Below are 20849 nucleotides of genomic sequence, written 5' to 3'. Positions count from 1 at the left end.
TTCTAGTTAATCCAGTTAGCACAGCACCAGTTATCTGACTTATCTATATATTTAGTAACAAACCCCAAGGGCTAGGCTATTGTAGGACTTCTACACCGCCCTCCATTAACAGGACTAGCTCTGTGACCTTGTACGAGTCATTTCTCTTTTCTGAGTTCTAAAACAATGGAATCAGGTGCTGCAAAGATGACTATTTCTGTACTGATGTATCTTTCCATGTGACCCAATACTTTAGATGTAAAGATTTAGAAAAATACTTGATACAGCTGAATGTTTCTTTAAGATTAATAATAAAAAATCAGCTCTGCTACACTGGAAACTTGAGTGCCAAGGGATAAGTGGTATCTAATAATTAATAAAAAGTGGTTCTGAAGCATTTTGCAAATATAAAATGCTAGATAATTTATAAATATTTAAATAGTTATTAAATTTAATATGAATATTACATAGATTCCATTTTGATTTTCTATGCCACTTTATTGCCTCAGAGTGCTTCACTGATATTAATTATGTTACTGTTGGTGTTATTGCTGTTAATTGTATGGTTTCTGGAGGGGTATATCCCAGGTAAAGAAGAGAGGGAAACTGGGGTGAATAAATTAATTGTAGGATTTTATTGCTGGAAGGAGTTATTCTCTTCTGTTGCAGTATACTTGAGATTTGTCAGTTGAGTGCCTGGTTCATAAGTTTCTGTCCTTACTTAGATCTGGTTTTGACTTGGCTTCTTCTGATCTTATTTGCTGAATTAACTCCTCCAAGTCACACGCGACTTTATTCAGCTTTGCATTCCTCCAAAGCTTCTTAGTGCAATGTCTACTTGACTGCTTCAAAAAATACTTGCTAAACCTTGAAAGAGAAGAAAGCTAATACAGTAAATGCTCACAGGTCCTAGTGGTTCCACTTCATAACTCGGGCAATGTTCACACATTCTCAAGGAGGCAAATCGTCCCATTTAAGAGATGAAGAAACTGATACCATGGCTGACCAAGGAGAGTTCAAAAACATATCCAACTGGTAAGTGATGGCTCTAACTCCTTTTGATGCTAAAGTGCTTGCCTTTTCTCATCGCTTAATATGTCCATAGAAACTCAACAATTAATGAAGAAGTGGAGTTGTTGGGAACAGGACTTTGTAAGGAATTATTTCATTTTAAAACATCATTCTTAATTGAAGGTTAGAAAAGGCTTTGGAAACTTGACAAAGGAAAGAAAGAGGAAGCAGCAATGAAGGAGAAGGGGGAAACAATAGACCCTGCAAAGCAAGAAAACATTGAAATACAAGGAATGTTACGAACTCTTGGCTGCAGAAAAGAAGACAGACCGGAACTCACAGACCACCTCAAGGTAGTAACTTGTGCAGGGTTGGGAGGGAGGATCATCAGGAATAGGATTTACCTAATACCCCAGAGGCTTAGTTGTGGAGGTGTGGTGAGTCTATAAGCAAAAACCACAAAGCAAGCACAGGAGAAAGTAATTGGCTTTGCTGATAAGAGGCGAGCAGGAGAGCTGGCTGCAGGTGGGCCCAGTGATAAGCAGAATGTATGATGCTGTGAAGCCTTGATTGGAATAGTTTAATAAAAGCATGTGACTCTTGCCAATTAGAAGCTAGAGGTAAAATATGATTCTGCTGCTAATTTTGCATCCAAGTAGAATTATACTGTGATCAGGCTAATAGAATGGCATTGAAAATCCATCAGCACTGCATGGGAGACCCACTATCTAGCAAGCAGCTGAACAGAAGCAGTAAAGCATCACTATCTCCACCTTACCTGGCCCATGAGCGGCTCATGCGGAAACAAACTTGTGCAGAGGCAGCTTGAGAAGGGGAATAGAGGATCCCCAAGGTACACAGGAGGGCTTCCCAGGTAGCAGAGTGGTAAAGAATCCACCAGCCAATGTAGGAGACATGGGTTCTATCCATGAGTCAAGAAGATCCCCTGGAGAAAGAAATGGGAAGCCACTCCAGTATTCTTGCCGGGAAAATTCCATGGACAGAGGAGCCTGGTGGGCTGCAGTCCGTGGGGTCACAAAGAGTTGGAGATGATTGCGCATGCACATGAGGTGCACAGGATAAGGGTGCAAGCCTCACCACCCAGTCCCAAAGAATCTCTAGCCTGCTGGGAATTGGGTACCTCTGGATGCACTATGCCCTGAGGGGCTTCTGGGGGCATCTAAGAGCAGTTCTTCCACAGCCTTCCAAGTGTCTTGCCCTGCAGGAATCCTGTGCCTATTGGAGGCCCCTCTGTGAAATGAGGTCCTAGTGTTTTAGACCAGGAAGGTCCTGCTGGAGATTTCTCTAACTAGGGTCAAGCTTCACTTCAACTCCAGTAATTAAGAAATAAAGAGAGCATTCAACAATATAGAGAGAAACTAGTGTCTGAGTGTACGTATAAGTGATCCAACCTGATTTAAAAAAAAAAAAACAACAAACAAACAGGATATTCTCTTCTCTTCTTTGGCACTAGTTAGGATTTTCTTTTCTCCTGACTCCCACCACTGCTCTCTTCTATACTGTCCACACTGGGACCTGGATTAAAAGCTGATTTACATCTGCTGTATGTCCTCATTTCCCAAGAGCGTATGCATGAATTTACAACAAAGGAGCTCTCCTTTTATTTCCAGGAAATGCGGTGCACGGTGTCATTCAGCAGCCAGTGACATGTGGGCTAGCAATAATAAGGCCTTGCCTTTTGAAATAATGTGTGAAGAGTCCATATTTAACCATTCTTCCTATTCAAATGAATTCAGATATTGAGATCATACTGTCGAGCATCTGAACTCTTAAAGCACCGTGCAACCTGAGGTGCTATCCTGGTAGAGAAGCCGCTGCCTTTTCTTTGAAACAGAAATTACTTAGCTGGTACTGAAAGAAAGATTAACACGATACAAACCACGAGGCTTTGTACTGATACTGCTTTTCCAGTCTCATTCTTTAAGCCAGGCAAATACCAGCCTAATTTCCACTCTAGTATTCAAATCCAAGTAGGTAAATTAACCCTGCTGTTTCTCCCAAGAGGTGATAATACTTGCTTGATTTGGAAATACCGAAGTGAAGACCTTCTCATCCATTAAACAAGAGCACTGAATTTCTTCTTTCACATCTCAACAAAACTGAAAATAGAAAACTTTTCTTTTTTTTTTTTAATCAGAGAGCATGCTGATTGGTTCAGACTGTTTTTAGCTCAAGTACATTTACTAGCAACAGAGATGTACAACATAGGAGGACCATACTCAAGTCCTTGAAGTGTTCTGACAAGGAACTAAATATGAGTCTTTATAATAATCTGATGCTGATGTTGCAGGAAAACGGGGTGCAAGAGAATGATCATGTCCCACATCTCTGGCCAGTTCTTGGGAGGGGTTGCCAAGTGAGGGTCCTTGACTTGATGCAGAAAAGAATTTGAGAGCAAGCCATAGGAAAGTGAAAGCAAGTTTGTTTAGAGAGATACACATTCCATAGACAGAGCGTGGTCTGTCTCAGAAGGTTAGAATGGTCCTGAAATATAGGGTGGTTAATTTTTATGGGTAAGTTTATAGGGTAATGAGTGGGGGAAATAGTCTAGCTATCTTGGAGCAGGAGTGAGAGTTTCCAGGAACTGGGTCACCACCCACTGTTTGGCCTTTTGAGGTTGGCCTTGGAACATCTATAGGTGTCATTCAGCATGTGCTATTATATCACAGTGAGTGTCTAATGGGCTCCAGGTCTACTAAAATGGAATCTTCCCCCATCTGGGCCTAGGAGGTTCTAACCAGTATTTCTGTACTATCTTCAACAGCTGTGTCATCCTGCTCCCTTCCCTCCTGTCTCATTAATTTGTACTTTATTGATTCTGTAGCATAATTGACAAGAAAGCTAATATGGTTAGTTCAAGAGGTCTAGTTGCTACAAAAATGCTTACTGAGTAAATGAATGAATTACAGTAATGCATAAAATAAATGTTAAAATAATACAAATTCAAATGAGTACTCTTCCACATAATCTTCCCTCTTATATTTTATGGAAGTAATAATTGTAACCATTATCACTCTTGATAACTGATCATTCTTGATAACATGAGCATTCCTCCATATATATTTTCTAACATATATAATAGGTCTCTCAAAGACATGCATGATGTTATTCAGTTGTGTGTGATTCTTTGCGACACTGTGGACTGTAGCCTGCCAGGCTTCTCTGTCCATGGGATTCTCCAAGCAAGAATACTAGAGTGGGTTGCCATGCCCTCCTGCAGGGGATCTTCCAGACCCAGGGATTGAACCAGAATCTCCTGCAATGCCTACATTGCAAGCAGATTCTTTACCCCTGAGCCCCCAGGGAAACCCATCTCAAAAATATTCATGTCCTAATCCCTGGAACCTGTGAACTTTACATGGTAATAGAGATTTTGCAAATGTGATTAAGTTAAGGATTTTTAGATGAGGAGATTATCCCTGATTATCCCAGATGATCTGGATCTACCAAATTAATCACAAGGGTCCTTAAAAGTGCAAGAGGAGGGCAAGAGAGCCAGAGTCAGACAGGAATTTGAAGATGCTACACTGGTGCTTTTGAAGAGAGGAAGGGACCACAAGTCAAGGAACGCAGGCAGCCTCAAGGATAGAACCAACACTCAATCCATCATATATTAGTCTCTAATGCATGATGGGTACATGACCCATTGTGCCAACATTCTTTATCAGGAGTTATATTACTGAACTCAGGTTCAGCTCATCGCTGCTCAAAAGCCAATAATTAAGAGGCAAGTGTCAGTAGAAAAGAAAGATGCTTCAGTCAGAAAGGCCAGCAGTCTGGTGAGAAGGTGGACTTATGTCTGGAGATCATCTCTACAGATTCTGTCCAGTTATTACCGTTTTTAAAGGGAAGGTGGGGGAAGAGAATCTCAGCGAATCATCCAGGCAGAAGGTTGGGTTCTGCACTGTTGTCTATTGTGTGCAGACTGGCTAACTCTTCAGATGTTATCTTCCCCATATGATCTGCCTGCAGGATTGCTTAGAGGGGCTGCTGGGGGTTAGAAAGCTAATCATTCTTTAACTACTTCTTTCTTCATTATTCTTTTTATCTAGGATAAGAATCAACAGGTTAGACAAGGCATGGTGTGCATTCAGGGGAATATTAGTCAGGAGTTAGTTTAAATTGCCTGGTGATCTCATTCCTCATAATTAAGTTCTTTCAAGGTTAGAGGGAAATAGAAATGGGCAAACAAGCAGGGAGTAGAGAACTGCTTTCAGTTAATCAGCCACAACTTATTTGCATGACATGTGGGGTGCTTGATCATATCAAGGTTCCCTCCATTCCGTCACAATTGTCCCTTTGAAATCTTCTCACTGATAACAATAACTCACATCCTAATCTTTATGCCAGAGATGGTACATCTACAGCCATGCAGAAAAACAGGGGGCAGAGTCAGGGTTTCACCTTGTCTCTAAAGGACAGAAAGTTTGCTGCAAGCTGTCGCACCAAGAATGACTTCATTAAGTCCTAATTCAGGCTGAGTTAGAGTGCTGGGTGCCCTAGTTACTGAAGCAAAAGTTATTGTGGACAAAATTAGGTTGCAGATACAAATCTTGAGTTTAAATGTAACAAACATTAAAGAACAAACAAAAAAACAAATGGTTACAAAAATTAGAATGAGCTTTCAATTAATTCTTCCCTTGATTATGAGATCCTTCATTGTAAGGATTATATTCAAGTTTAAAATTCTCAGAAGCTGGTGCAGTTTACTGAATTTAGTAGAAGTTAAGTTAAATGTTCATTGTAGACTGGTCATTGACTGACTATACCATCAGAAATATATCTCTTATGGACATTGTTTCATTGCTCAGGAGTCTCTTTTGTAGGTTCTGGGATTTTTCCCATTAGTCTTGACAATATAGCTCTATGACTCTCTCAAATGACATTTTCAAGGCCAGTAAACTGACTTCTGCAATTTTCTTTCTTACAAGATAATATTAGCATGTCTACATGAGTTAATGTGCTTTCATAAGGATCCTCTAGGATATAGCAAATTGTTCAATTTGGTTTTAATAGAACAATAAATAAATTAGGAAAAAATATCCATGATAAATATAGCAACTGCCCCAGGATCCAGAATACTCAATCAGTAGTGACAAGAAGAATGGCCTTCTAAAATACAAGATCTTTCTTATAAACACTTATAAATCAACAAAACTCACAGAAAATTATTAGAGCTCTCCAACATAAAACTTCTTTTAGGAAAATCACCATAACATTTAAGCCCGCAAGTGTACAGAAGGTATTAAAGAATTAGCAGGCAACCATACTAGATCCTGCTCTTAGCTGAATTTTATGTCAACTGGGGCACATTTTCTAAAAGTAAATATCTACATATACACAATGGAGTATTACTCAGCCATTAAAAAGAATACATTTGAATCAGTTCTAATGAGGTGGATGAAACTGGAGCCAACTATACAGAGTAAAGTAAGCCAGAAAGAAAAACACCAATACAGTATACTAATGCATATATATGGAATTTAGAAAGATGGTAACAATAACCCTGTATACAAGACAGCAAAAGAGACACTGATGTATAGAACAGTCTTTTGGACTCTGTGGGAGAGGGAGGGGGAGGATGATTTGGGAGAACGGCATTGAAACATGTATAATATCATATAAGAAACTAATCGCCAGTCCAGGTTCGATGCAGGATACAGGAAGCTTGGGGCTGGTGCACTGGGATGACCCAGAGGGAGGGTATGGGGAGGGAGGTGGGAGGGGGGTTCAGGATGAGGAACACGTGTACACCCGTGGCAGATTCATGTTGATGTGTGGCAAAACCAATACAATATTGTAAAGTAATTAGCCTCCAATTAAAATAAATAAATTTAAAAAAATAAAAGTAAATATCTATCAACTATCCCTGATTTAATATCAACAAAAACAACATGTGTGATCAGCTGGAAAGAAAAAGTTCCATAAGTAAGACATAGAGCTTAGGTCAAGTTTCTGCTGTGTCTTCTTGTCCACACTTTACTTGAAGGAGTCCCTCTATGTGGTTTGACACAGGTTACGAATGAGCAAGCCAGCAGGCTTGAGAAATTCTGAAGACGTCTCACATAGGATCCATCAATTGCTCAGAGGAATGATAAGCCAGGTTCAATCATGAGGCTGCCGAGAGTGGAGGTGAAGGCCCGCTGAAGTCTCTCTGCGGTGACACTCTGCTCTTCCTCCCAGATTTCCTCTCTCAGTTCGAGTCCTATTCTCTTTCTCCTCGGTTCTACTTTTCTAATCCACTCTCCTTCTTTTCATCACTTTTCTTACCCTCCTTTATTTTCACATGTAATTTTTTTTTCTGTCTGCTTTTCTCTTTGTATTTAACTGGACTTGACCAGATGTTGATGTATATTTTTATGACATGATATTCATGCAATACAGGTTTAAATGCTTTGCTTTTCATCTTGTCAATGGGCAAGTTGGACATTCTATGTATGTTTTTCCTCTCTAAAAAATTATTTCATTTTAAGTTCTTCAACACTGATCATTTTCTGTATATTGTTCTTCAAAGACTGGGTTTCCATTCTGCGGTCGACAAATGCTCCAGTGTGCAAGCTTTTCTTCAGTTCCTGCACCTGCAGAGATGTGGCCCAAGTGACCCAGTATTTCAGAGGGAGAAGGAGAATGTGGCAGAGAGAGAAAACTGCTCTTCAAAAGGAAGCCGTCGTTAAGCTAAGATGCACAAAGAGCAATTGTGGAATTTGTGTTTAGGGACCTAGAATTCTCACCAGTACCCTGATGGAATATAAAGGTGAGAGGTATTTTACTGATGTGCTTTTCCTTTAAAATAAATTGCAGTGTCTAATGCTAATGTAAAAACATGATACACATTTTCAACTCCATTTAGATTTTTTGTTACTGACAAAAATAGAAAACTCATTGATGCCCTAAAATATCTCCCTGTGGTTCAGGCAATATAGTCTAGGATAAGTTTTTCATTATGAATTTCAAACTCTTGAAAGCATTAAAGACAAAGGCCCCTCTATTCCAATGGGAATGTAGAAAATATGAATAAATCATAACACTCTGATGTTAAGGCATTACTAGAGGTCAAGTGGACTTCAAGCTATGTGGCAGCTTCTTTTCTGATATTTTAATAGAGTTTCATTTCTCCTAAGAAGGATAAAAAATTTTGCATCCTGTATTATTTTCAGATGAGGGATACTCATTTGAATTAATATCAAGATGCATCCCACACAGAATTTTTAAAAAAATCATCAATCTGCCATCTTATCCACATTATTTTGTACCTTCGGGCTCTTGATGTAGTTTTTATGAACAGGATTCAAATAAATTGGCTCTTTTTCCTTAGTGGTTTCTTTAATTACTTTGTTATTATCCAAGGAACTGGCTTAATTTAAATGAACACTGTGTTCCTGCTACTACTATCCAGAGAAAACACAGACTCAGAACATGCTGTTTTGTAGTTAAAGTGTATTTCTCTGCATGGGATGCCAGAATCTGGCAGTTCAATGGCATCTTCCTGTTTTATATAAAGAGCAAATTCAATCCATCTTGTGAAATCAATGACTTCCCCCAAACACCTATTCATTTCACTAGCTACAATGAATAAGTAGTAAATATATAAAGCAATGCCTTGCTTTAAGTAAATCAGATAACATTTCATTCAAGACAAGCAATCCAGCAAGTGTATATAGCTTTTTTCACCAAAAACATCTGTATAGGAGGTACTTTTTAAAACTAATTATGGGCCGATGTTATCGTGAGTGATCCAATGCCCCTCCCCTCAACTTCCCAGATTTTGACATTACACAGACTCTTACTGAACATGTATTTGGAACCGAGATGTTTGCAAAGGTGCAGGATTCCCTCCCTCTTCATAGCTTCGATCCAACAAAAGTATAGAACAAGTTTCAAAGGAAACTAAAATACATATACATATGTATATAAACATTAAGATGCTATAAGTATTTTACAGACACCATGAAAATGTAAAATTGCATTTCATTTCCTGAAATAGTTTTCAACCCCAGCTCCATCTCTTTAACTAAAGCCATGTGTGAGGAAAGCAAGGTTAATCTACGGAAACATTCGGTTTGGGCTATTCACTGAGTCCCTGCAGAAATCATGGTCTTTCTCCTGTTGCAGGTAGAATGGAGATCAGACATGCGCATCTACCAGCAGGAGAGCCAGAAACGGAGCAAAGTAAGGCGGGTTCCCTTCCTGTGCACAGGCAGCAGGCTCTACTGTTTCGTTTCACATCTTTCACCTGAGACTGTACACATCCGTCATACCATGGAGAATGGAGTCTTATTTTTTAATATGCAACAAGTAAGCTAAAACATGACCCTTTGCCAGAGGTGGCATTGCCTGTGACGCCAGGAGAGTTGGTACATGCCCTTCAAATGATGGCAGGGATGGCTATTGGAGGGAAGAAACAGTGTTACTAATTGTAAGCTTCAACGTCGGACTAGAGTGATTATAAAAGCTCACCTTCTGAAATCAAATACACCTAAATTTAAACGTTGCTATGTGATCTCAGCTCCTGTAGGCCTTACTTTCCTCATTTCTGAAATGGGGATATGCGCGGTGCCTGCCTCTTCAGATGGTATTGCGGGAATTCAACATGAAAAGGCACCTGAGAGTTTTGGCATGGCTGCTGGCATATACTGTTCAATGTCATCACCACTACTAAAGTGGGCTCGGAAACTTCTCGTCATGCCCTGAAGCAAACTGTCTGCTATATAAACCCCAGGCATTTATCTCCTTAGTTGCTGCTGCTGCTAAGTTGCTTCAGTCGTGTCCGACTCGGTGTGACCCCAGAGATGGCCGCCAACCAGGATCCCCCATCCCTGGGATTCTCCAGGCAAGAACACTGGAGTGGGTGTGCCATTTCCTTCCCCAATGCATGAAAGTGAAAAGTGAAAGTGAAGTCGCTCAGTCATGTCTGACTCTCAGCGACCCCATGGACTGCAGCCCACCAGGCTCCTCCATCCATGGGATTTTCCAGGTAAGAGTACTGGAGTGGGTTGCCACTGCCTTCTCTGATCCCCTTAGCTAGTGTTTCTCAAAATGTACTTCTAGGACTGCCTGTATCAGACTCTCTTAGAGTCTGTACTGTTGTAAACAGTACAAATTTCTGGCCTCTGCTCCAGACCCCAGAGTCTCAGGGTGTTAAGTTGGGACGCTCCACTTTTAACAAGCTTGCTAAGTTTGAAAATCACTGCCTTAAATGAGGTCACCTCTCAGCCTGTTCTCCAAAGCTTATGAGCTTGACACCAAGCGCACTTGACTCAGACAGCTAGTCATTACGGACACCTGCTGGGTCCCTTTTTTACAAGAGTACTTAATTCAGGTACGGACTTAATGAGAAAGCAATGTTAATGGAACAAACTCTACTAAAGTGCTGTGCCCAGAAACTCCTGTACCTTCCTCTTCCAGCCTTCTGTAGCTAGGTCATTTTATGTACCCACCTCTCTTTCCTTCTCTTTGCCCGTAAATCCTGCAAACCCTTCACATCTAGCTCAGGGCCATTTCTTCAGGGAAAGTGGCCTGACCACCATTTCTTTCTTCCATTTTTGTATTCCTACACCAAATAGCACCTGTAAAAGTCTGCTGGCTATTAACCATGCGGTCCCGTTTGTACCGTTTTCTAAAGCTGGCATTGTTACGTGTGCATGCCTTCTGCATATCTTTGTCTCTCTCCCTCTCTTGTGAGGATATAAATCTCTTAAAGGCAAATGCTCTGTGTTAGATTTCTTAGACTTCTCAGTTGTCTTTGAGGACTGTGCATAGGGCTCTGAAATTCATTTTCTGGAAATATCTGTTGAATGGGGAGGTGTGTATCAACATGTACACACTTCAGGTTTTCTTTGCAAAGTGTTGAGAAGTGGAAGACTTGATGTTTCCTCTGATTAATCTTAACAATAATAAGTAGGACAACCAGGTAGCACGTTTCCTGATATAAGGACATGGGACATCTACAGCATCACCTACAAAACATCCTTGCTTGAAAATTTGAACATGAGTCTAAAAACGTCTCTAGATTTACCAGTTTACAGAAAATACAAGGGATTGAATAATAAGGTAAACTCCACCATACAAAGTTATCAATCAAATTAAGAGAATTGGAGGTGCTGTGACAAATGATAAATCAATGACATAGAAAAAAGTTTGGGGAGGAAATGCTAACAAATAAAAGGGACTTTACAGAGACACACTGCGTGCAGTATGCTGAACTTTTAAGATAATGAAGGAAGTTTGAATGTGGACTGGGCATTTCAATGAAATGAATAATTGCTACTAAACTTTTAGGTGTGAAATGGCATGGTGGCTCTATTTTTATATGCTTTTATCGGTTAGATATGCATGCTAAAATATTTACAGGTTAAATGGACTAGTGTACCTTAAAATATTCCAAAGGAAAACGTGGGGGGACAGGTGAACCATGACTGGCAAAGTGTTGATAGCTATAGAAGCCTGCTGATGCGTACATGAGGGCTCATTATTCTAGCCTGTCTACTGTTGTATGTGTTTAAATAACAAAAAGCTTCAAAAATATTTGGGCAGAAACATACCTCATACTCACCCTTTCCAATGGAATGAGAATAGAAATGCTTGTTTTGAATGTAAAAGGTCTTGCTTTCAAAACAGAGAGAATTTTTTTTAAAGCTACCATTCAGAATATTTTAAATTTATTATTTATGTTATACATCTATATGCTGACTTGTTCCACAAAGGATTTGAGAAGGAAAGTTTTTGGAACAGATATAATTGCTGCAGAAAGCATTGTTTATGCATTCATTCATTTAGGTCACTTAGAGGAGGTTTCAGCACCAGGGGTCTCTGGTTGCAAGTACAAAGAAAAGATAATAATCTAAGGGACCCCCTCACCTGGATGATTTTCCCATGTCAATCAGGCAAAAGCTTGATTGAACAGATGGGCCTTAAGCTGTGCCCTGAAGGCCAGCCGACTGTGTCAGAGCAGAGGGCAAAACAAACCAAGTCATATGCCTTCCCTGCAAGATCTTTTCATCCTGGCAGAAGCACATCAGTGAAGTACAGGCATTAAAGCCCTGGTTGGCTGATTAAAAATTTATTTCACTGCTACTTCCAAAGAGGATTTGAAGTAGTGTCACAGAAATATATTCTCTGGGCCTCCTGCCCCAAATCTGGGGGTGGGTGGGGGGAGTAGGGGGAGTGAGCTACATGACCACAGGAATGCCTGAGCTATGTAGGCACAACCAGAAAGCCAAGATCTTTCTCTCGCTCCAAAGCACCGGAAAATGCTTCAAATATTGAGAGTCGAGACAAGGTTGAGCTGTTTCTTAAAGGTCCAGAATCTAGACTTGATTAGTTTCCCAGAAATTGAAGAAGACAGCTCTGAGCAGCTACTGTTTTAGAATAAACCATTTGAAATTCCACTATTTGACCAGGTTGCCAAAGAAAGACAATTTCACGGGGCTCCACTTAAGAATATAATTGTCAGACAGATTATGGTATGATTGTTAGGAGAAATAAAGACAAGAAAAGACACAAAGAAGAACTAATAGGAAATACTGACAGTAAGAGAGAAAGCAGACTGTCTTTGTTTTGAGGCTGGGTCCTTGGGACTATGATTAAATCATTAACAGAAGTTAGAGAAGAAGTCAGGACTGAGAAGAATGGGATAATAAATTGATTAAAGATATGTTGAATTTGAGATGATAGCAAAATATATAGGTAGAAACATTTCTACCTACATATTTGAAGAGATGAAAAGTAATTCCTATTTATTTTATTTTTAATTAGAGGATAGTTGCTTTACAATATTGTTTTGCTTTCTGCCATACAACAATGTGAGCCAGCCATAAGGATGCATATGTCCCCTCCTTCCTGAACCTCCGCTCCACCCCCCAACCCCATCACACCCCTGCAGGTTGTCACAGAGCACCGGATTGAAGTCCCTGTGTCATTCAGCAACTTCCCGTTAGTTATTTATTTTACGTATGGTAATGTAAATGTTTCAATGTTACTCTCTCAATTTGCCCCACCCTCTCCTTCCCCTGAAAATCCCATGGACAGAGGAGCCTGGTAGGCTGCAGTCCATGGGGGTCGCGAAGAGTCGGACACGACTGAGTGACTTCACTTTCACTTTTCACTTTCATGCATTGGAGAAGGAAATGGCGACCCACTCCAGTGTTCTTGCCTGGAGAATCCCAGGGACGGGGGAGCCTGGTGGGCTGCCGTCTATGGGGTCGCACAGAGTCGGACACAACTGAAGCGACTTAGCAGCAGCAGCAGCTCCTTCCCCTGCTGTGTCCAAATCTCTTCTCTATGTCTGCGTATAGGTTCATCACTACCATTTTGATAGACTCTATATGTGTATGTGCTGCTGCTGCTGCTGTTGCTAAGTTGCTTCAGTCATGTCTGACTCTGTGTGACCCCATGGACTGCAGCCCACCAGGCTCCTCCATCCCTGGGATTCTCCAGGCAAGAACACTGGAGCAGGTTGCCTTTTTCTTCTCCAATGCATGAAAGTGAAAAGTGAAAGGGAAGTTACTCAATCGTGTCCGACTCGTAGTGACCCCATGGACTGCAGCCCACCAGGCACCTCTGCCCATGGCATTTTCCAGGCAAGAGTACTGGAGTGGGGTGCCATTGCCTTCTCCAGTGCATGTGCTAATATATGAAATTTTATTTTCTCTTTCTGACTTACTTCACTCTGTATAACAGGCTCTAATTCATCCACCTCATGAGAACTGACTCAGTGTTTTCCTTTCTATGGCTAACTAATATTCCATTGTGTGTATGTACCACAACTTCTTTATCCATTCATCTGCTGATGGAGAAGGAAATGGCAACTCACTCCAGTGTTCTTGCCTGGAGAATCCCAGGGACGGGGGAGCCTGGTGGGCTGCCGTCTATGGGGTCGCACAGAGTCAGACACGACTGAAGCGACTTAGCAGCAGCAGCAGCACCTGATGGACAACTAGGTTGCTTCCATGTCCTAGCTATTGTACAGTGCTGCAACCAACACTGGGGTACATGTGTCTTTTTCAGTTATGTTTTTCTCAGAGTATATGCCTCGTAGTGGGATTGCTGGGTTGTATGGTGGTTTTATTCCTGGTTTTTAAAATAATCGCCATACTGTTCTCCATAGCGGCTGTATAAATTTCCTCTCCCACCAACAGCACAAGAGGGTTCCCATTTTCCATAGTCTCTCCAGCATTTATTGTTTGTAGATTTTTTGATGATGGCCATTCTGATCAGTGTGATGTGATATAACATTGTAGTTTTGATTTACATTTCTCTGATAAGGATCGATATTGAGCATCTTGTCACATGTTTATTGGCCATCTGTATGTTTTCTTTGGAGAAATATCTATTTAGAGCTTCCTCCCATTTTTTAATTGGGTTGTTTGTTTTTCTTATATTGAGCTGCATGAGCTGCTTGTATATTTTGGAGATTAATTATTTGTCAGTTGTTTCATTTGCAGTTATTTTCTCCCATTCTGAGAGTTGTCTTTTCATCTTGTTTATAGTTTCCTTTGCTGTGAAAAAGCTTTTAAGTTTAATGAAGTCCCATTTGTTTATGTTTATTTTTTATTTCTGTTACTCTAGGAGGTGTGTCAAAGAGGACATTCCTGTAAATTATGTCAAAAGGTGTTTTGCCTATGTTTTCCTCTAAGAGTTTTATAGTTTTGGCCATACATTTAGGCTTTTAATCCCTTTTGAGTTTATTTTTGTGTGTGGTGTTAGGAAGTGTTCTAATTTCATTCTCCTACGTGTAGCTGTCAATTTCCCAGCGCCACTTACTGAAGAGGTTGTCTTTCCTCCATTGTATAACTTGCCTCCTTTGTCAATGATAAAGTGTCCATAGGTGCGTGGGCTTACCTCTGCACTTTCTATGCTGCTCCATTGATCTATATTTCTGTTTTTGTGCCAGTACCATACTGTCTCGGTTACTGTAGCTTTGTAGTATAGTCTGCAGTCAGGAAGATTGATTCTTCTGGCTCTATTTTTCTTTCTCAAGATTACTTTGACTATTTGGGGTATTTCGTGTTTCCATACAAATTGTGATATTTTTCTTTCTAGTTCTGTTTAAAATGCCATAAATAATTTGATAGGGATTGCACTGAATCTTTAGATTGCTTTGGGTAGTAAAGTCATTTTCACAATATTGATTCCTCCAGTCCAAGAACATGGTATATCTCTCCCTCTGTTTGTGTCATCTTTAATTTCTTTCATCAGTATCTTATGTTTTTCTGCATAGAGGTCTTTTGCTTCCCTAGCTAGGTTTATTCCTAGGTATTTTATTCTTTTTGTTGCAGTGGTGAATGGTATTATTTCCCCAATTTTGCTTTCTGATTTTGCATTGTTAGTGTATAGGAATGCCAGGAATTTCTATGTATTAATTTTGTATCCTGCACACACGCATGTGTGTGTGTATATATATATACACACATATATATATTCATTTTATGTATATATATATATATGGAAAATGAAAAAAGGGAACAAAATAATAACAAAGAGTAAAAAATAAAATAAGTTTAATAAGCTAATAGAAATAGTAGCAAAAATAAGAAAAGATAATTTGAAAACAAGAGAAGAGTCAGAAATAAAGCTAGATGCCAATAGTTAAATATGACGATATTCATGTATGTTCACCAAGGAAAAGAATCTAAGAGAAAAACAGAATTCCTGGACTAAAACACAATGAGTTAGAAGTGGAATTCAGAGAATGAGCTTAAGAAAGAAGATTCAAGGAATCAAGAAAAGATCATATCATGGTGACTATTGAATACAAAGCTCATAATACACACTATCTCCAGAGAATCCAAGTATGTTGAATAATGCAGTTCAAGGTCAGTTATTTCCCAGTTGACTCTGTCTGACCTTCCTGCCTTCACGATTAGTTATCATTTGTCTGTTTGTTCCTGTGAGGATAAAAGTACAACTAAACTGTTTCAGCTATGGCATTGGGGGTTTCTAGAATCATTCTTAAAGTAAATGTTTTCTCTCTCAATTTCTCTCTCTTTCTTTAATTTTGCATTCTTTCTGGACATTAAATGCTATACTTTTCTTTTTCTTATGAGTATTTCTAACCCTATGGTAAGTAACATATAGCAAACTGAGTTGCCAAGAGGAGGTGTTTGCAGGCCCTTCCTGCCCTACCCTTCACAGGGCATGGTTGGTTTGGAGACTGTCAGCTATATGCGGGGCTGAGCCACTGAAGCCTCTGGGACATCCTGACCCTTTCATCATCTGTGTATCTGCATAGCTAGGTCTCAGCAGAACTTCTGTGATCATGATAGCCCTCATTTTCAAGTAAAGTTTTCTGTAAGTTAGAACAGGGCTATGGCATCTGGTCCCATCACTTCATGGCAAACAGATGGGGAAACAATGGAAACAGTGACAGACTTTATTTTCTTGGGCTCCAAAATCTCTGCAGATGGTGACTGCAGCCATGAAATTAGAAGATGCTTGCTCCTTGGAAGAAAAGCTATGACAAACCTAGACAACATATTAGAAAGCAGAGATGTTACTTTGGTAACAAAGGTCCATCTAGTCAAACCTATGGTTTTTCCACTAGTCATGTGTGGATGTGAGAGTTGGACCAGAAAGAAAGCTGAGCACTGAAGAATTGATGCTTTTGAACTGGGGTATTGGAGAAGACTCTTGAGAGTCCCTTGGACAATAAGGAGATCAAACCAGTCAATCCTAAAGGAAATCAATCACGATTATTCATTGGAAGGACTGATGATGAAGCTGAAGCTGAAGCTCCAATACTTTGGCCACCTGATGCGAAGAACTGATTCATTGGAAAAGACCCTGATGCTGGGAAAGATTGAAGGCAGGAGGAGAAGGGGATGACAAAAGATGAGACAGGTGTATGGCATCACTGACTCGATGGGCATGAGTTTGAGCAAGCTCTGGGAGTTGGTAATAGACAGGGAAGCCAGGCATGCTGAAGTCCATGGAGTTGCAAAAAGTCGGACATGACTGAGGGACTGAACTGAACTGATGCAGTATGCACAGTGTTTCCAGCCCTAGGAACTATTTAAGCCCCAGAAAAGATACACATTTTGAAGATTCCCTAGGTTTTCATCATGATTTAGAGAGATGCCATTGCTTAGGTTGTTACTAGTAATTTGAAATTCTCCTTTGTTTGACTCTTGCTGCCAGGACACAGGAGGACAAGAGAGAACAAAGGGCAAAGACTTTGCTTTCATTTAACTTGACCTCTAATTACAAAAGGCCCAGCAAGTCTTCCTGAATGACTTAAGCTGGCTTCTCATTCCACCTGACCTCCCAGCAAGAAAGATTTCTGGTTGAACACCTGGACCTGGCCCCAGCAGTTCTGGGCCCAGTCCCAGCCCTGGCACACCTCTCAGCTGCACGTGTCTTGAATTCTGTTCTCTTTTATATAAATATAACCACCCAAACTGGAGAGAGAGGCTGGAATGAGAGGAAACTAATGGGCCTTTTGGAGTCGGTGGTTCTCAGGATGCCTGGGAATTGTGTTTGCCCAATTAGTTCTGCCCCACTATCAGTGTGGATAACCTAGAGAGCATCGTGATTGGTTTGACAAAGTTAATGGATGATCCGCCATGAAAGCTTGATCACCAAGGAGCCAGCCACGGTTCCAGCTGGAGGCTGAACTGGGCTTCAGCCTTTCCACACATCATCCCACAGTTCTTGTGCCTGTGCAGTAATCCCTCTGGCAGGAGTCTTGAGCTTCTGTGCTCCACAAAATACAAGCAATCCTCATTTTTCTCCGTTATGCTAAGCTCCTATGGCCTACAGCTAGCTAAATTTGGAACAAGCATCACATTGGTATTTCAAGATTCCCTCTCCCCCCACTCCCCAGCTCCTATTGCCAGATAGACAACAGACAGTTAAATATCATTTAGCTTCAGGCCATGCCTCTGAGATTTGTTCATGACATTAGTGTCTGACACAGTAAGAGACAGCGCCTCCCAGATCAACAGTACCCCAGGATCCTGTGAATAGGGGTGGCTTAGAGAGTTCACTTCTGTGAATTCTGGACTTTGTTGGATCTTGCTACCTGGCTCCTCTGGACTTGCTTGTGGTTGTGAGTGTGACTGATAAGCATATCAAACAAATGCCACAGAGATCCTGGGGTAGCTCTGTGGTAGCAAGATGATAGAGGGAGAAAAAAAAATAGAGTGATAGAGCAATGGATGTCTACGAGCAACACTATTTTACACATTTTCTGCTTATTCCATCAGCCAGCATTTATGGAATACATACCCTGTGCCAGGCACTAGTCTAGTTTCTACAGATAAAAAAGTAAACTAGAAAGAGCACTTTTCCTGAAGGAGATTTTATGGTCTAATGGGGAAAGCAGGCCCGTGTCTTATGTTTCTGCCATCCCCTCTCCATTATTCCAGACATACCATTTACGGGAAATGGAAGTAGGATAAGAAGTGGCTCTGGTTTCTCAACACACAAAGGAAAAAAGATTCTCTGCTCAGTTTTACTCTGGCAGACTGTCTGGAGCATTCAGCCCTGGGATAAATCATCTTGCAACCATAGTGGCCAGGCTGTGGCTTACATTTCCACCCCATGTCTCTAGCTTTGATGTAACTGTATAGTAAGTCCAAGCATGGTATAACAACTCCAAGAAGAGACTATCACCGAATCACGAGGCATGAGGAAGATAGACCTGAAATGGTCGATGATCTTCAGAGGTCTGGAGACTCAACTCAAATTGACAAGGGCAAAAGTATCCCTTTGTCCTGTAGTCCTTCATATTTGCCCCATTTTTGAGCAAGATCCCTAACCCACTTGAGATAAGATGGCTGCTAACAGCTCCCACCTTATATCCTTCAAGTGCCAAGTCAGATAGAAAAAAGTTTCCTGCAACTCATCCTCAGCAGTACTTTGAACAAAAGTTTTGATTCTTCTCTTATTGGCATAAATTTGGTAACACTCTTAAACCTGAGTCAATCATTTTGTCCAGGAAATTGACTATATTCATTTACTGGGTCACATGACTAATATGAAGGAAGAGCTGTTCTCAGCATCATCCAAAGCTATGTAGAATAGTCTCCCAGAGGAAAGTAAAGGTACCATTTTCAGAAGAAAGAAGGATAAATATTTTGAGGGAGGAAACACAATAAAACAAAAAATACCTACAAATGTCAACTCTAAGAACTTTGATTAGGTATATGCCAAAGTGGATTTTCTGTGCTTATTTTATTTCCCCAAAGCAGGAAATACATGGGATATTTGTGTAAATTGAAAAATCTCATCAAAAGAGAAGCTTTTTTTCTCTCAAAAGAGAAGGAAGAGTTGATATTTCAAAATTCATGATAGACTTTCAGAAACATGAAATCTAAGGACAAAAGAGAAGTTGTACATTGAGGGCAGAAGCCCTCAGTCTTAGGAAGACCTGAGACAGGTCACTGAGGCAGGCTCAAAGCAGGGACCCAGTAAACAGAACTGTATTGCCAGTGAGGCTATCTCTTAGACTCAGCCTAAATGTCAAAACTAGATCATTGCTTTGTCACTGACATAAGTGTGATGAGGGGCTGAGAATCAAAGGGAGAAGGTCAAGGTCGGTTCTGGAAACATCAGAGGGGTTCAAACAACGTATAGCTGACAGTTGCATTTCACAGTTTAATTTGCTGCACATCTACTGGAATAAGGACAACCCAGAGGGATGGGGGGACACATGTGTACCCGTGGCTGACTCATGTCGATGTATGGCAAAACCACCACAATACTATAAACTAATTGTCTCCAATTAAAATAAATTTTGAAAGGAGACAATGTAAACATATGTACATATATATTTCTGATATAACTCTGATTCAGTTTTTCTTACAGTTCCAGTGGGGAATCAGATGTCGAGGTCTTTGCAATTGATGAGACATAGACTCTTAAGTCTGAGTCCAAGTCTATGAAATCCTTCTGGTAGGAGAATCCTACTCTTCTCAGTGAGATATGATTGGGATCAATTATCTGTATCTGAAGTCAGGGATGACCTATCAGCAGGTCACAGAAGTGCAGAGACCTAGTTCCAGGCAAGCAGTATATAAGCTTCAATAAGAAGAAACTTCCCATGTGACCTCAGGGATGCCGCTCCTGAGGGCAGTGGGCACTTGATCTGACAATAATTCACAGACAGGTCCTACTGGCGGTGGAGGCAGCTGTCTGTCCCAGAATCTTCAGCGGCCACAGTTTTCTTCTGTTAGTAGCCTTTGCATTGTCCCTGGCTCTTTCATATCTCAGAAAACTAAGAATAGCATCCAGCCCTCAACTGCCCATTTTCTCTCAGGCTCTAAGCTACCTCTGAGAAAAGTTGAGTCCGTTTCTCTTAGAGTTCTGGTAGCTGGAGGATGCAGTTAATTCCCCAGTTCTATGTCACATAGGCATCAAGTCAAATCAAGTTGTGCCACCAATCTTGGGTACTCCATACCATCCAAGGCATATCTTTAAGCTAACTTATTAAATAGTACCTTTGAGATCATTTTGGTAGTATATGGCACTGTAAAGTCATTTGGAAAATGAATCCTCAATAAAGAAAAAATATAATGACAAAATTACTGATAATATAATTTTCACAGGATTTTTCTCTTTTTCTCTTTCTTAGTCTCCCTAACTCCCAGCCTCCCCACACAAATATTATTTCCTCACTTCCACTAAAACAACCTATATAACACCAGGGAGCAGAGCCACAACTTCCAATGCCATTTTGACCGTCACCTCTTGTATATGACCTCTGAGGTGAGATATCACCAATTCGACCCAGGAAACTTATTCCAATTCTCCAACCTCATAAAAACCTAAAGCTGGTAGCAAATTAAAACCTGCTGAAGCAGATCAGATGAGGGGCTCTTCCTATAGTTAGTTTCTGGAGC

At 40.5% G+C, this 20849-nt stretch overlaps 1 long non-coding RNA gene across 2 annotated transcripts; it reads left to right on the top strand.

Moving 5' to 3' along the window:
• Positions 1-839: 839 nt before the first annotated feature.
• On the top strand, positions 840-9435 carry LOC129627079 (uncharacterized). 2 transcript variants are annotated; one of them, XR_008702413.1, is made up of 4 exons: positions 840-1343; positions 7027-7143; positions 7526-7765; positions 9124-9435. It is a non-coding gene; the product is annotated as an uncharacterized LOC129627079 (long non-coding RNA). The 2 variants fall into 2 exon arrangements; XR_008702412.1 differs by lacking the exon at positions 9124-9435 and having other exon boundaries at positions 7526-8237.
• Positions 9436-20849: the final 11414 nt, after the last annotated feature.

This window comes from Bubalus kerabau, chromosome 14, assembly GCF_029407905.1.
Source record: "Bubalus kerabau isolate K-KA32 ecotype Philippines breed swamp buffalo chromosome 14, PCC_UOA_SB_1v2, whole genome shotgun sequence".
NCBI classification, from domain to species: Eukaryota; Metazoa; Chordata; class Mammalia; order Artiodactyla; family Bovidae; genus Bubalus; species Bubalus kerabau.
Note: the sequence above shows the minus strand (reverse complement) of the source record. Positions and strands in the feature narration are given on the sequence as shown.